Genomic DNA, 17,442 nt, shown 5'->3' with positions numbered 1-17,442 from the left:
CAAGGAGCAGAGCAAGAAATAGAATTCCAGTCTCTTAATTTCTTTGCTGCTTCTTTCTTTTCCCATTTCATTGCCTAGATCTTATTGGGGAATAATTTCTGTTGTTCCATAAACAAATGAACATTAATCTTCAAATATTAGAAGGACAAACCTAAATAAGAACCAAACTGGAAAAAACAAAAACAACAGTCACGAAAAAAAAAAAAAAGAGAAAGAAGAGAGAGAATCTGTTAAATGAAGTAGCGAGTTACACTTTTTAAATTTAACTTTTATTTTCAATTCAGGGGTAGACGTGCAGGTTCTATAGGTGAACTCGTGTCATGGGGGTTTGTTGTACAGATTATTTCATCACCCAGGTATTAAGCTTAGCTCCCATTAGTTATTTTTCCTGATCCTCTCCCTCCTCCCACCCTCCACCCTCAACCAGGCTCCAGTGTCTGTCGTTCCCTACTCACGTCCATGTGTTCTCATCATTTGGTCCCCACTTATAAGTGAGAACATGCAGTATTTGGCTTTCTGTTTCTGCAAAAGATAATGGCAGTTTCTGATAATTTGCAAAGGATAATGGCCTCTAGCTCCATCCACGTTCCTGCAAAGGACATGATCTCGTTCTTTTTAATGGCTGCATAGTATTCCATGGTTTACATGTATAAAAAAGATGGATTCTTTCAAAGTGACTCAGTTTGCCATATTGCCAAACAAATAGCTGGGAAAATTCACACAGATTTGACTTACTTCATAAACAATCCTCTGTGGCATGTATCATTTTACTTTCAAATTGCTGCTTAAATTTCATCTTGTTTGTGAAATCTTTTCAGGCTAATATCTCCTGGCACATCATTGTTCGACATTTATTCTCTATAGTTGTTTGATGCACACAGACGTCCACACAGTTCTCTGCTATAGAGAATGAACGAGTATAAGGTACTGGTGAATCGACTCATAGATGGAGATTAATATACTTAACATACATAAATCAGCAAATTTCACAGTTAGAAAACAAAATATAACACCAAATAAAAAAATTTATATCTATAATTTGTTTAAAGCTTTATAGCAATTTGCCTCATCCATTTTATTATTTGATTTTTGTTTGCTATTTACATTTTTGTTTTGTTCTTGTTTCCCAGACTGGAGTGTAATGGCGCGATCTCAGCTCATCACAACCTCTGCCTCCCGGGTTCAAGCGATTCTCTTGCCTCAGGCTCCCTAGTAGCTAGGATTATAAAATGCATCACCACACCCAGCTAACTTTGTATTTTTAGTAGAGAAATCTACTAAATTCTAAATCTGTTTAGAAATCTTTTTTTTGGTGACAAGATGTCAAGCACAGCAAATAAAAGTAGTCTGGCATCTTCTAGTTGTTGAAAGTAAAGTCTGAAATGACGCCACTGCTCATGGTTCAATGACTCTGAAAACCATAGGCCAGGAGAGCTGCAGTGGATCTTCTAAACAGATTTATCTTTCTCATGCCATGAGACTTTTAATATCATCTGTTATAAATAATTTCTGTTGGCAGCTTATACTGACAGGTGTTTGAGCAGTTGTCAATAATATGTTCATTTTATTGATTCTTTTCTCCCTTATATATCATGACTGAAATTTAAGTAGCTCAGAGTATAAATATTAATTCAGCCATCAGTCTTATCTCCCTGACACATGATCACAGAACCAACAGCTGTGCCTCTGATGTCCACATGGACTAAAAGTCACAAGATCGTGAGAGAAAAGAAAAGGGCAACAATGCAGACAGGCTAAATTAGTATTAGGTTGGTGCAAACGTAATTGCGGGCCGGGCATGGTGGGTCACACCCGTAATCCCAGCACTTTGGGAGGACTAAGTGGGTGGATCACTTAAGGGTCAGGAATTCAAAACCAGCCTGGCCAACATGGCGAAACTCCATCTCTACTAAAAATACAAAAATTAGCCAGTCGTGGTGGTGGGCACCTGTAATCCTAGCTACTCGGAAGGCTGAGGCACAAACATCACTTGAACCCGGGCGGTGGAGTTTGCAGTGAGCTGAGATGGCGCCACTGCACTCCAGCCTGGATGACAGACTGAAACTCCATCTCAAAAAAAAAAGTAACTGCAGTTTTTGTCATTAAAATTGTGAAAACTGCAATTACTTTTGCACCAGCCTAATAACTCAGTGTCATTAAGAAACCCACAAGAACAGCCACAAGTTAATTCAGAGATGATTCTCAAGATTTCTCCAAAAGTAGAGTGAGATGCCAGATCTAAAAATACAAGGAGTACGTGAGAGTCTACCTACCTTTCTCCACCCAGCCTCTTCCTCTGCCCGGGTCCATCACACCTGCACCCAAGCTTACACTCTCCCGACAGGAAACAGGGGCATGCGTCCTTCTCTGGGGATATGAACACTTAGGGTCACCCAATAAAGCAGCACAGTCACTTCCCAACCCTGTTATAGTAAAGACCACTAGACACACACCTCATGAGATACACAACCTACCATCAGCTCAAAAGTATGCCTCGCTCATAAATGGCTGGGCCAAACTTGCCAGATTGGGGGAAACTTGGGGAAAATGAGGGCTAAAATAAAAGTAAAGTGAAAGAGGCTGGGCACGGTGCCTCACGCCTGTAATCCCAGCACTTTAGGAGGCCAGAGTGGGTGGATCCCTTGAGGTCAAGAGTTCAAGACCAGCCTAGAAAACATGGGGAAATCCCATCTCCACTAAAAATAAAAAATTAGCCAGCTGTGGTGCACACCTGTAGTCCCAGCTACTAGGGAGGCTGAGGCAGGAGAATTGCTTGAACCCGGGAGGTGAAGATTGCAGTGAGCTGAGATTATGCCACTGCACTCCAGCCTGGGCAACAGATCAAGACTCCAACTAAAAAAAAGAAAAAAAAAAAAAAGTAAAGTGAAAAAGACCAAAACAGACCAATGAAAATCAAATTCAGAGAAACAGAGACAATTCAGGGAGCAGAAGAGAGTTCCATAGAAACTATGACTGTTTGAGAAATAAGCAGACACAAGACATCTATAAAACAAGAACAGTATCACTTTAAAAAAAATCAAAGAACAAGAAAAGTTTTGACAATTAAAAATCTGACACAACTTTTCTTAAATCAATGAAAGTATTCAAAAATAGAGTTTAAAAAATCTTTTCAGATAGGTGTTTTTCAACTTTTATTTTAGATTCAGGGGGTACAAGTGCAGGTTTGTTACTTGAATGTATTGTGTGATGCTGAGGTTTGAGGTATGAATGATCCCATCAACCGGGTAGTGGACATAGTATCCAACGGGTCATTTTTCAGGCCTTGCCCCCTCCCTTCTTCCTCTCCTCTAGTAGTCCTCAGTGTCTGTTGTTCCCATATTTATGTTCATGAGCACTCAATGTTTAGCTTCCACTTTTAAGTGAAAACTGTGGTAATTGGTTTTCTGTTCTTGCATTAATTCGCTTAGGATAACGGCCTCCAGTTGCATCCGTATTTCTAAAAAGGATATGATTTCGTTCTTTTTTATGGCTGTGTAGTATTCCACAGTGTACATGTACCATATTTTCTTTATCCGATCTACCATTGTTGGGCACCTCTGTTGATTCCATGTCTTTGCTATTGTGAATAGCGCGGCGATGAACATGCACATGCCTGTGTCTCTTTGGTAGAATGATTTGCTTTCTTTTGAATATTTACCCAGTAATGGGATTGCTGGGTCAAATGGTCCAGATAGTTTTTGATAAGGACAATAGGAGGGGCCAGGTGCGGTGGCTCACACCTGTAATCCCAGCACTTTGGGAGGCCCAGGTGGGTGGATTACCTGAGGTCAGGAGTTCAAGACCAGCCTGGCCAATATGGCAAACCCCATCTCTACTAAAATACAAAAATTAGCGGGGCATGGTGGTGCACACCTGTAATCCCAGCTACTCAGGAGGCTGAGGCAGGAGAATTGTTTGAACCCGGGAGGTAGAGGTTGCAGTGAGTCAAGATCATGCCATTGTACTCAGCCTGTGCAAGAGTGAGACTCTGTCTCAAGAAGAAAAAAAAAAAAAGACAACAGGAGGGGAAAGGTAAGTAAATTAGAAGATCGTTGCAGGTGTGTGAAAGGTGTCAGAATCAAAATTCAGTCACATGTTGAAAATTCTAAAATATAGAGCCAGGGAAGGTCATAAAAGGAGAATTCTCACTAAAAACATATCATACTTTTTGGTATACTTTATATGCAGAATTATATATATTTGTTCGAATTTTTAACTCTTAATAACTTCAATTTCTAGTGAAAACCTAGGAAATAAGATGCTTTTTAGTGTCTGTGACATCTCAGTATTTTGTAGATGTGAACCATTTTATCATTTTAAAAACATTTCCCCAAAACATAATTTTTGTGTGTATTAATAAACCGAAATATATTTAGTCTTTATATAAAATTTAAAAATCCAAGAACAAACTTACATATTTATGTTCAGCAATTTATGTTTCAGTATTTTAACTTACTTATAAATGACTCAGACATTTTATGAATATCTATTACCCAATTTAACATAACTTTAAGATTTCACAAGTTTATAAATGTTTATCCCATTACATTTTCCTAATGTATTTATTTTTAACAATTTACCTAGATTACCATAGCCAAGCTATCAGTCAAGTGTGAGGCTAGGCTGAAGACTGTCTGTGACCTCAGGCAAGGGTCATAACATGTCTGCACTTCCTGTTCCTCCATACAAAAGCAGTAAAGATGGTAGCACTGCCTTGCCCATCTCACAGGATCCTTACCAAAATGAGATAAAGCATAACTTCCATCCATAGAGTACTAATTCCCTTGTAAGTCATAAGCTCCTCTGGGGCAGCATCTAATTATGATTTGTCTTTGGACTCTCTAAATTACCCAGACCAGTGACTTACACGTAGTAAATATCAATAAATACTCTTTGAATGAATAAATAAGATTTGTACAGCAACTTACTACATGTTGATAGAGCACTTTGTATATAACCATAAAAATTTAGAAACCTAATGTATATATATTTATATGTAGTTATATATATTCATATATATTTATATATATTCATATATATTCATATATATTTCTATATATTCATATATATTCATATATATTTATATATTCATATATATTCATATATATTTATATATATTCATATATATTCATATATATTTTCATATATATTCATATATTTCATATATTCATATATATCTCATATATTATTCATATATTTTCATATATATTTTCATATATATTTTCATATATATTTTCATATATATTTTCATATATATTCATATATATTTCATATATATTTTCATATATATTCATATATATTTATATATTCATATATATTCATATATATATTTATATTTATATATCTATTTATATATATTCATATATCTATTCATATATGTATTTATATATATTCATATATCTATTCATATATCTATTCATATATATTCATATATCTATTCATATATCTATCCATATATATTTATATCTATTTATATATCTATTCATATATATTTATATATATATAAAATACTGCATTCTAGAAGAATAAAGTATGACACGGCCATGTAGTAGAATCTGGTGTATTCATTAGACTGAGTTGTTGTTGTTGTTGTGTTTTGACCAAGGAAATTGTTCATGATGTAATGCTGCAGTGTTAAAGATGGGTTGTAGATCAGTGAGAAATGACACTCCCCCTCAGAAACACACATTCCCGTACACCTGCTATATTTCCCAATTAGGTGAAAAGAGGGAAATTAACAGAAACAGGGAGGCTCCCAGAGAGAGTGACTGAGAGACCTGGAGAGGTTTTTCCTGGCCCCTGACTTGCCTGTAGTATTCAAGGGGCTGGTGTCATTCTCTGTCCAGGTAAGGCCTCGTCAATGTTGAGAAAACAGCTAAACCCTTGTAGTGCAACAACCCTTTTAGACTCAGGCGGGCATTGCCAATCTGGAACAATATACACTGGTAATCTATGCGCTTCCATTTGAGGAAGTATTGGAAAGCATTGGCCTCTCCTTGTTCCTGGACCTGCCTCCCAATCTACAAGGCCACCTCCATTTCCAGGTAGAAAGCAGAGGCTGTGCCTAGATGGCCCTGAATGACAGCTCTGCCTGCCATTCTCCACTGTCCTAGAAAGCCTGCTTCCCCACTGTCTACCCCTCTCTGATTTCATCCTCTGTTTCCCAGATGAATCTCAAACTGTGTTAGTTTGAGACCTAATGTTACAAATCCATGTAGTCTATGATCTCAACTATTCAAAAATATGGAAGAATCACTGAGGTAGGAGCATCGCCTGAGCCCAGGAGCTTGAGGCTGAGAGTGGGAGGACAAAAGAGCAGGTGGGGAGAGAAGGCCCTCCCTGGCGGCCATCCTGTGGATGGATTTTATGAAATAGTACAAAGGGAAACTGGGGGTCATTAAACGAATGCCCTGAAAACCACCTAGCAAGAAACCCTCGTAAAGTTTCTCGGTAACCTCAGGGTGATATATGCCGCAGTTTAAAAACCACTCATTCAGAACTCCAGGACTGCAGGTTCTTGCTTAGCATCCAGGCTGCTGACAGAAGCACTGTTGAGGCAAGATGCCAGGGGGATCTGGGAGCAACCCACCTCTCTAGGTCGATGCTTCTCTAAATGGGTTTCCTAGACCACCCGCATCAAATATTATCTGGGTGTTTATTTAATATCTTTAATATGAAGATTCCTAGGCTCTGTCTCAAATCAGCTGAAAAGGAATCTTTAGGAAGAGGGACATGTGAAAATGTTTGTTGAAGCAATTTATAGCAACGAATGTGCTTTGTTGTTGTTTGTTTGTTTGTTTAGACAGGGTCTCACTCTGTCCCAGGCTGGAGTGCAGTAGCCCCTCATCATCACACCCACAGCATTCTGCTTTGTCTAAGGCTTCCAAATGTATTCCCTAGTTTCCACCACACCATGGTAGCCCCTCAAGCGCAGGGCCTGGATCTATGTCTAATTCATCATTGTGTCCACATCCTAGCCACGTGACTAGCACATAACTGTGCTCAATAGATACTTGTTATATGAATAAATTCATAGTAAGTAGAAGATACAAAAATGAAGAAGGTGGCCGGGTGCAGTGGCTCATGCCGTAATCCCAGCACTTTGGGAAGCCGAGGCAGGAGGATTGCTTGAGTTGAGGAGTTCAAGACCAGCCTGGGCAACATGGTGAAACCCTGGCTCTACAAAAAATAAAATAAAATAAAACAAGAAGGGAAGAATGTTTGAGGACCTCCCAAATATAGGATTAGTGCTCAGTCACTAATACACTAAGGAGCAGATTGGCAGTATGGATCACCACAACCAAAAGGTAACCTCCAAATCATTTCTCTCTGACCATCATCTATCTATCATCTCTCTCTATATATATATATGTAATCTATATATGTATATATAATCTATATATGTATATAATTTATATATCTATATACAATATTTAAATTATGCAGTGATAGAAAGGGCAGGATTATGCGATGGCAGATGGGATTATGCCTTCAGCTTTTGGAACTACGAAATATCAACGTGGAAGACTTGAAGACCTATTTGCTGAGGACCCTCTAAGCCTCCTAGAAAACAGTGACAAGAACTTTGGGACATCTGCTGGGACACCGGATGTTCTGGCATTTATGAACCAAGCCTGGGGGTGCTGTGGAGTTGTGGTGGTGTTTTCAGCGAGGACAACAAGGCTGCTGATGTGTCACTCAAGTGCCCTTTGGCCCGTTGCCTGGGAATTCGTCTTAAAGGTCTCAGTAAAGGAGACTGTCAATTAAAGAGCCTGATTACCCACCGGAAGCCTAATTAGTAACTGAACTTGCCCCTGGGCAAAGAAGAACCCTAAAGCCTGAATTCAAGACAGCGGCAGGGAAAACAGCAATGGTCAGTTACAGCCACCAGGTGGCAGAGGAGAAGGCCAAACTCCCAGGAGCGCAAGGCAAACCCACATCCTGGTTCTTCTCCCCTAAGAGACTTTGGTAACCTCAGAAATTTGTCTGGAGGAGGGCTTGGAGCCAGACACCATTGAAACGGTAACCCAAGACCTTAATTTCACCCTTGCCTCAGTTTTACCCTTAAAATTACACCCAGAAAATGAACTGTCTGATAGGGCTGGCTCTTGAGAGCCAATTGCTAAATTTTTAGTTCATCTTTTCTCAACCTCATGGTCAGTGACACCAAGTTGGTAACTTGAAATTGGCCATGGAGGAATATTTACACCATGGAAATCGGCAAATGCTATAAATTAGTTCTTCAGAGGGTTGGTTGGTAAACATTTACCCAACACTCCTGGGTGAGGAGAGACCGCCCATAAATTGTGCTGGGAGGCAAAAGAGGAAAGTTTGGTGCTACAATTTGCTTCTGATAATAACTCAGACAAAGTCAAATGTAGCAGCTAAAACCGTGGACTCTGTATTCAGGATTTAGGACTTAAATGTGTACTTTGCCATTTATTAGCTGTGTAGACTTGGGCAATCCATTCGTGGTGCCTGTCTCTTCATCTGTAAAAAAGATATAATTGTACCTACTTAGTAAGGCTACTGGAAGGGTTAGAGGAATCCCTATGTATAAGTCACCTTAAAGAACTATATGTGTTAGATATTACTGTTACGAAAAGGTGATGAAATTATTAATACCATTAATACAGAAATCATTACGATGTAAACAACAGAGACACACTTGAATTTTAAGACCTTAAAGCCATTCACCAATCTTGTTATATTTGTATATTTAATTTCACATCCTGAATTAAATTTATTTTCTGGAAAGTAACTAAACACATTGCCTGATTTTGATCCAGAACAGTAAGCTTTTTACTCTCATACATTCTCTGTTGAATATTTGGGAAGTAAATTATATATTTACAGGGTTTTGCTCTAAAGGCTTTTTATTCTCTTTCTTTAAATATTTTGTCAATATCAGAAAGTCAGGTGGGTGCCCGAAGAGCATGCCATTTAACATGAGTATATCTTAAATTGAGTCCAACAGAGGTTGCTCGGAAATAGGGTTAATAGTGACTCCAAGTCTCATTCCTCTAATGAGAGGCTAAGGGTTTTTCTCCATGTTTTGGATGGTGGCAGCCTTTGAGAATAAATAGAGGAAATGATCTCTCATAGCAACAGAAGGAAAGTAGAACAATCTAGAACAACTAGACGTGACTTTCTCTGAAACCACAAAGTAAATAAAAGACTCAGCTTTAAGATTTAAAGAGCTTCATCAATTAGGTCTGGATTTTGATTGATAAAAAATTCAGAAGGTCTGCTTACATAAAATTGTGAAAGACTTTTCTAGAAGTTTTGAAGAAAGTTGGGTTGCGACCTATCCTCTGACATCCTGACATTAAGAGTCACCTGGCCTGAGGTCAGAGGAATGAATACTCAGTGACCCACCTATGTCACTTCTAACTGGCAGAAATTAGAAAGCTGTGAAATAAATTGGTCAAAGAAGCTGTGAAATTCATCGCATCATCTATACTTTAAGGCCCAGAACTGCAGCGCTTTCTGCTCACTCCAGCCACTTACCTTTTTGACTCACTTATTATATTTTAATGAGCCAATCAGACTCGTATGTATTGATTTTCTGTTATTTCTACACAATACTATGAGATGTGCTGTTGAAAAATTTATTTTAAAAACTACAACTACAGGGAAAATAACACTTTTTCAAGACACAACAATTAACAGGGCATGCTCTATAAATCTGTAATAAATAATAATTTTCTACAAATCAGGCCAGGCATGGTGGCTCATGCCTGTAATCCCAGCACTTTGGGAGGCCGAGGCAGGTAGATCACCTGAGGTCAAGAGTTTGAGACCAGCCTTGCCAACATAGTGAAACCCTGTCTCTACTAAAAACACACAAAAAATTAGCTGGGCATGGTGGGGGGGCACCTGTAATCCCAACTACTCAGGAGGCTGAGGCAGAAGAATTGTTTGAACCCAGGAGGCGGAGGTTGCAGTGAACCGAGATTCAGCCACTGCACTCCACTGTACTCCAGCCTAGGTGACAAGAGTGAAACTGTCTCAAACAAACAAACAAAAAAAAAATCCAAGGACATTTTAACAATGCAAACACACTCCAAGTTTCTCACTCTGGAATGCTTGGGACACAAGAAAGTGACAGGGTGCTTCCGCAGCAAAAAGGATGCACATTGCTGTTTTTAGAATTCCTTCTGGTATACGGTCTACTCAGCACCTCAGGGGAAAAGCATGTGACACTCTCAGTCATATGAGACGACAGCTGTCTTGCTGTCATGGTCATACCCAGAACTATTCTGCCACCACCACAGCTGCTGGTGGAGCCCAGATGGATGTGTTCATGCATAGACAAGCAGCAACAAAGACAACCGTCATCACAAAGGTGCCTTTCGTGACAGACAGAGCCACAGGCCCTGCTAGAGCTTTTTAAAATTTAAATAAGTGGATATTTTAAAAATAAATACACATGACTGAGCATGTGTAGTATGTAAAAACATAAAGATTAATTTCAAATGTAATGTTTTTATTACTATGTCATCTCACCATCCAGATATAAATTTTATTAACACTTTGGCTCAATTTCCTTCAGTCATGTTTTTGCACATGTATGTCTCTGTGTGTGTTTGTGGAGAGACTTTTTAAAAAAATTCTCACTGTCTCTACCATTTACTTTGAAATAATTTCAGGCTTATAGAAAGATTGCAAAAATAGAACAAAGAATTCCAATACAGTCTTACCCAGATTCCCCAAATACAAACATTGTCATATTTGCTTCATATCTCTCTAGCTTTCTCTCTCTCTCCTACATATATATTACTTTTTTTTGAAGTATCTGATGGTAAATTGCCAACCTCATGCCCGCTTCCCTTTAAATTCTTCCGTGTGGCTGGGCACAGTGGCTCATGTCTACAATCCCAATACTCTGGGAGGCCAATGAAGGAGGATTGCTTGGGGCCAGGAATTTGCGAACAGCCTGGGCAACATAGCAAAACCCCATCTCTACAAAAAAAATTTTTTTAATTAGCTGAGGTGTGGTGGTGTACACCTGTAGTCCCAGATACTCAGGAGGCTGAAGTGGGAGGATCCCTTGAGCCAGGGAGTTTGAGGCTGCAGTGAGCCAAGATCACACATTGAGTTATGAGGTGCACTCCAGCCTGGAGACAGAGCAAGACCCTGACTCAAAATAAATAAATACTTCGGTGTGGATTCTCTAAAAACAAGACCAGTCTTATATATACTCCCAGATTCAATTTATCAAAATCAGAAAGTTAACATTGAGATTATAGTAGAATTTAATCTATACAGAATTTATTTAATTTCACTAATTGGCTCACCATTGCCCTTTTAGCAAAAGATTCTGGTCCAGGATCTAATCCAAGAACACTTATGACATTTGTACCCTTGGTATCCTTTAATCCGGGTAGTTCTTCAGTCTTTCTTGTCTGGCTTTGACACTTTTGAAGAGTAAGGGTCAATTATGTTAGAAAAGAGTTTCGAGTTTTTGGTGTTTCCTCTTGATTTGGTTCATGTTATGCATCTTGGCTGGAATATTGCAGAAGTGATGCAGTGTTTTTTTTAGTGCAGGAGGCACGTGCTGTGGTTCTGACACACTACTGATATTGTTAACTCTCATCATTTCATTAAGGTTGTTCCTACCAACATGTTCTACTGTAAAAGTTGCCATTTTACCTTTTGAAATTAAAAGCTATCTAACAGGGAGCAACTAGATACTATATAAGTATCCTGTTAAATCCTTAAAATTGTACTTGTGGCTGGGCATGGTGGCTCACACCTGTAATCTCAGTACTTTGGGAGGCCAAGGCAGGCGGATCTCTTGAGCCCAGGAGGTCAAGACCAGCCTGGGCACCATGGCAAAACCCTGTCTCTACAAAAAAAAAAATACAAAAATTAGCTGGTTGTGGTGGTGTGTGCCTGTAGTCCCAGCTACTCTGGAGGCTGAGGTGGGAGGATTGCTTGAGCCTAGGAGGTTGAGGCTGCAGTGAGCCGAGATTGCACCACTGCACTCTAGCTTGGGTGACAGGGCGAGACCTTGTCTCAAAAATAAAATAACATTTTACTTGCTGTTTTTACCATCCTTTGATGATTCTTGCTGCATCAGTTATTATGATGGTATCGAAAGGCAGTTCTCTCATTCCAACATTCCTCATTTATTAGTTTGAATCCTGCTCTAAGGAAGCACTTTTCATTCTCTCCATCCATTTATTTATGTATTCATTCATTCATTTATATCAGTGTAGATACTCATGGATTCCAGTTTTATTCGATGAATGATAATCTGTTGCACTTTTAGTTTGATGCTCAAATTGTTCCATAGTTGGTCAGTGGAAGCCTCTTCGACCTGGTTCCTATGTCTTTGTGACATGTCCCTATCTTTCTTTGAGCATTTCTTTACTTACTTGCACAGCAAAATGTTTCATTTTTGGAATCAGCCAACTCTCCAAGGAGCTCTGGTTCCTTTCAGTGGAGGGTGGTGTTTAAAAACCATGCCTGGGCACTAAATGTGCTCACTGCTACCAAATGTCATTGCTTTTAGACACTCTCAGCAAACAGAGCCAGGTATTTGTCTGTGTCCTGAGATTCGTATTGATTTCTATAACTACATATTTAAAGCTGTGTATTTATACTGATACCTCCAATTCCAGTCCAACACTACAAGATGCTTTGTAGCTTTCTCCCTTCGTGTATTTGTAATTCCATTCTTTGATAGTGCAAAACCCTGGATTCCATTATTTTGTCAATCCTAGAATATACATAGTTTCAGAACTGCTAACACATAACACTGTAAAAACAAACCTACAAACCTACTAACTACAATAATTACTTACAGTTTTTGTCTTTAACCTGATGATATAAAGTCAAATTCTTCTGTTCAAAAATACTTGGTTACTTCCCCATACTCCCTTTCTTGTGGTGATTGTTTAGTTTAATTTTTTTATTATTATTTTTTAATTTGAGACAGAGTATAGCTCTTATTGCCCAGGCTGGAGTGCAATGGCTCGACCTCGGCTCACTGCAACCTCCCCCTCCCCGGTTCAAGCTATTCTCGTGCCTCAGCCTCCCAAGTAGCTGGGGCTACAGGCATGCACCACAACACCAGGCTAATTTTTGTATTTTTAATAGAGACAGGATTTCACCAAGTTGGCCAGGCTGGCCTCTAACTCCTGACCTCAAATAATCCACCCACCTTGGCCTCCCAAAGTGCTGGGATTACAGGCGTGAACCACTGCATCCGGTCCTAATTTTTAAAATTTCTTTTTATAGTACACTATCTCTCTATTCATGTATGTTGCAAATATTTCTTTAAATTTATTTTCCACATTTATATTTTGTTTGCAGTACTGTTAAATGGAACTTTTAAAAGATGCATATTATCAAAAGAAGTAATTTTTTTCATGGCTTTTGTTAGAAAATTCTACTATATTTGAAATTAGGTAAATATTCAATCTACTCATCTAGTAGTTTTGTATTTTCAATGTTTACAGTTAATCTCCTTATTCTCTTCTGGAATTTACTTAGGTATGGATAAGAAGAAAAATCTAACTTTTTCCCCTCATGTAGTCAAGCATATTTCCCAGGACATTTTTGCTATTCAAAAACTAAATGGCCATTAAAAAAAAAAAACAAATATTTCTATTTTTATCATCTGTGTTTTCCTATCTGTAAACTGGGTATAATAGTTTCCACCTCATCATTGCATTGCACACAGAAAACATGAACTCAGCTGGGTGCGATGGCTCATGCCTGTAATCCTAGCACTTTGGGAGGCTGAGGCGGGTGGATCACTTGAGGTCAGGAGTTTGAGACCAGCCTCGCCAATATGGTGAAACCCAGGCTCTACTAAAAATACAAAAATTAGCTGGGCGTGGTGGTGCGCATTTGTACTCCCAGCTGCTTGGGAGGTTGAGGCAGGAGAATTGCTTGAGCCCAGGCGGTGGAGGTTGCAGTGAGCCAAGATCATGCCACTGCACTCCAGCCTGGGCAACAAAGCGAGACCCTGTCTCAAAAAAGGAAAGAAAACGTGAACTCAAGTCCTGCCAGACTAGTGTTTTTTTGTTTTTGTTTTTGTTTTTTAGAGATGGAGTCTCTCTCTGTTGCCCAGGCTGGAGTGCAGTGGCGCGATCTTGGCTCACTGCCAACCTCTGCCGCCCAGGTTCAAGCGATTCTCCTGCCTCAGTCTCCTGAGTAGCTGGGATTACAGGCACTCACCACCACACCCAGCTAATTTTTGTATTTTTAGTAGAGACAGGGTTTCACCATGTTGGCCAGGCTGTTCTCAAACTCCTGACCTCAGGTGATCTGCCTGTCTCGGCCTCTCAAAGTGCTGGGATTACAGGCATGAGCCACTGCGCCTGGCCTAGTGTGTTCTTATACAAGGAAAGCACTTTGAAATGTAGATTTTGACACCTGACGCCCTGAATTAATGTACCAAAGAGAGCTTCAGTTGATTATAACTTACCTGGAGCCGAAATGAAGCACTTTGGGGGAACTGTTCACACTGTGGTATTCTCGGTCTCATTCCTCTGCATCTTGTTTTTCTCCTTTTGCCAGTCCCTGGATAGGCCATTCCTCAGATACAGAGGAAGAAAAATGAGATCAGCTGCAAGACAAGAAAGGGAAGGAAGGAAGTGACGAGCAAAATGTACTAGATTAAAAGAGAAACCTGTGAAGAATTTTACCCCAAATTTCTTCTCTATATGCCTTTTTTTTTTTTTTTTAAACGGAGTTTTGCTCTTGTTCCCCAGGCTGGAGTGCAATGGCACTATCTCGGCTCACTGCAACCTCTGCTTCCCAGATTCAAGCAATTCTCCTGTCTCAGCTTCCTGAGTAGCTGGGATTACAGGTGCCCATCACCATGCCCGGCTAATTTTTTGTATTTTTAGTAGAGATGGGGTTTCACCATGTTGGCCAGGCTGGTCTTGAACTCCTGACCTCAGAGGGTGATCCACACGCCTCGGCCTCTCTAAGTGCTGGGATTATAGGTGTGAGCCACCGCACCTGGCCTCTCTATATGCTATTTTTATTCTCACATTTATTCCTTACACACATTTGTTCAAGAAAGAAATACAATATTGTGGTGTACTGACTCTCGCCTTTATAGACTTATTAAAAATCGCAGACATAACCCCTCGCATGCAATACATGAAACTCCAGGTTTATATTAAATACAAACTAGAGAATGAGTATACTACTGCAAGATTATCTATTCTGTGGGTCACTTTAAAGGAGTAGCTCTCCTGGTACATTGAAATCTACCCAGCTGACGAAATACAAGGTTCACAGTTGCAGAAATTAAAGCTCATGCCACTTCTGTTTGACAGCTGAAAGTCCACTCAGGGAACACTGTAATCATCTAGCTGACCTTCATCCAGAAAGTATTTTATATGTGGCCTTACTAAATAATATAGCAACGCTTTACAACATTTTATGATTACACAGACTTAGGAAAAACCACTGGTTACATTATGTACTCACAGTCACTAAATGGGGGTCACTGCAGCTATAGCAAAGGAGCTATCCCACACAGTCAACATTAGAGGCATTTTCAGCCGCGGGGACGTGGGTCCTTCTCTTCCCTCCCATCTCCACCTACACAAGCATTTGGAAGAGTCTCTGCCAGGGCCAATGATGCTATTATTAGTGAAGCCTCCTTCTTGGAGGGCCCTGTGGTTCGGTGCCTGACTCCAGAGTGGTGAGGTCATGTTCTTTGTATGTCTAATGGCATCAGAACTGTTTTAATGATTTGGGGTCCTTTTGGTTTTGAGGCCAGTTCCTAGCCACCTACAGCCTGGAGTCTAACCTCTTCAGAGGATGTAGAACCCCTTCTGATTTCTTTGGAGTTTAAAGAGATTCTTGAGAGGAGGCAGGAGAGAAATGGAGCTGGCGGAATTCTGTCCCAGAGAGTAGCAGGGAAGGAGGTAATAGCTGTTGCCAGGCCCTGAAAGAGGAGAAGAGCTACCTAGTAACTAAGGCTTCCAGGATTCTAAGGGGCTGATTGCAAATTCTGCCTTGTGGGCCCATGCTCACTGCCATCTCATTTCCACTTTCACAGCTTTCAACACTAATACACCATTGGAGGTGGTCGCACTGCACCCTATATACCTCTCTTTTAAGCACCGATATTGCAGTGGTTCTCCAAGTGTGAGCCGTAGGCCAGCCACAGCAGCATTTCCTGGGATTCCCAGACTGACTGAAGACTGAATCAGTAGCTCCGGGGTGTAGCCCCCCAATCTGTGATTTAAAAAGCCCTCCGGATGATTCTCATGCATACGTAAATATGTAATTTTTTTTTTTTTTTTTTTAGACAGAGCCTCCCTCTGTCACCCAGGCTGGAGTGCAGTGGCACAATCTTGGCTCACTGCAACCTCTGCCTCCCCAGTTCAAGCAATTCTCCTGCCTCAGCCTCCCAAGTAGCTGGGACTGCAGGCGCATGTCACCATGCCCGGCTAACTTTTGTATTTTTAGTAGAGGTGGGGTTTCGCCATATCGGCCAGGCTGGTCTCGAACTCCTGACCTCAAATGATCCACCCACCTCACTCTCTGAAAGTGCTGGGATTACAGACGTGAGCTGCTGCGCCTGGCCTGATGCATGCTTAATTTTAAGAACCACTGCTGAACTATAATTGTTGATTAATTCGTCTATATTCTCAGCAAGACAGAAAGTTCCTTCAGCATACAGACAAATGTATTTATCAATACACTTAAAGTAAAGAATATTATGGCTGAGTCCAGTGGCCCATACCTGTAATCCCAGCACTTTGGGAGGATGAAGTGGGAAGATCACTTGAAGCCTGGAGGTTGAGACCAGCCTGGGCAACATAGTGAGGCCCCCTTCTCTTCAGAGCATAAATAAATGAAATAAATAAAGTAAAATAAAAAATTAGCCAGGTGTGATGGTGCACACCTGTAGTCCCAGCTACTTGGGAGGTTGAGGCAGGAGCATGGCTTAAGCTCAGGAGTTTGACGCTGCAGTGAGCTATGATCATGCCACTGTATTGCAGCCTGTTTAACAGAGCAAGACTCCATCTCAATTTTTTTTTAAGCATAGAATATACAAAATGTATGTTGCATGAATAAATGAGTGAAACAAATAGACTAGTGCAGTCCTAAGTAAAATGCTCAGTAAATTCTTTTTTTTTTTTTTTTTTTTTTTTGAGACGGAGTCTCTCTCTGTCGCCCAGGCTGGAGTGCAGTGGCCGGATCTCAGCTCACTGCAAGCTCCGCCTCCCGGGTTCCCGCCATTCTCCTGCCTCAGCCTCCCGAGTAGCTGGGACTACAGGCGCCGCCACCTCGCCCGGCTAGATTTTTTGTATTTTTTAGTAGAGACGGGGTTTCACTGTATTAGCCAGGATGGTCTCCATCTCCTGACCCATGATCCGCCCGTCTCGGCCTCCCAAAGTGCTGGGATTACAGGCTTGAGCCACCGCGCCCGGCCTAGTAAATTCTTAAGACAGCATC

General features: G+C 40.4%; 1 long non-coding RNA gene across 1 annotated transcript; it reads right to left on the bottom strand.

The window, feature by feature from the left end:
• Positions 1-256: 256 nt before the first annotated feature.
• On the bottom strand, positions 257-15,565 carry LOC115899668. Its single transcript, XR_004059288.1, has 4 exons — positions 15,460-15,565; positions 14,444-14,584; positions 2,274-2,367; positions 257-900 (listed from the first exon to the last, which is right to left on the bottom strand). It is a non-coding gene; the product is annotated as an uncharacterized LOC115899668 (long non-coding RNA).
• Between the last annotated feature and the right edge of the window lie 1,877 nt (positions 15,566-17,442).

Source organism: Rhinopithecus roxellana, chromosome 9, assembly GCF_007565055.1.
Source record: "Rhinopithecus roxellana isolate Shanxi Qingling chromosome 9, ASM756505v1, whole genome shotgun sequence".
Classification (NCBI taxonomy): Eukaryota; Metazoa; Chordata; class Mammalia; order Primates; family Cercopithecidae; genus Rhinopithecus; species Rhinopithecus roxellana.
Note: the sequence above shows the minus strand (reverse complement) of the source record. Positions and strands in the feature narration are given on the sequence as shown.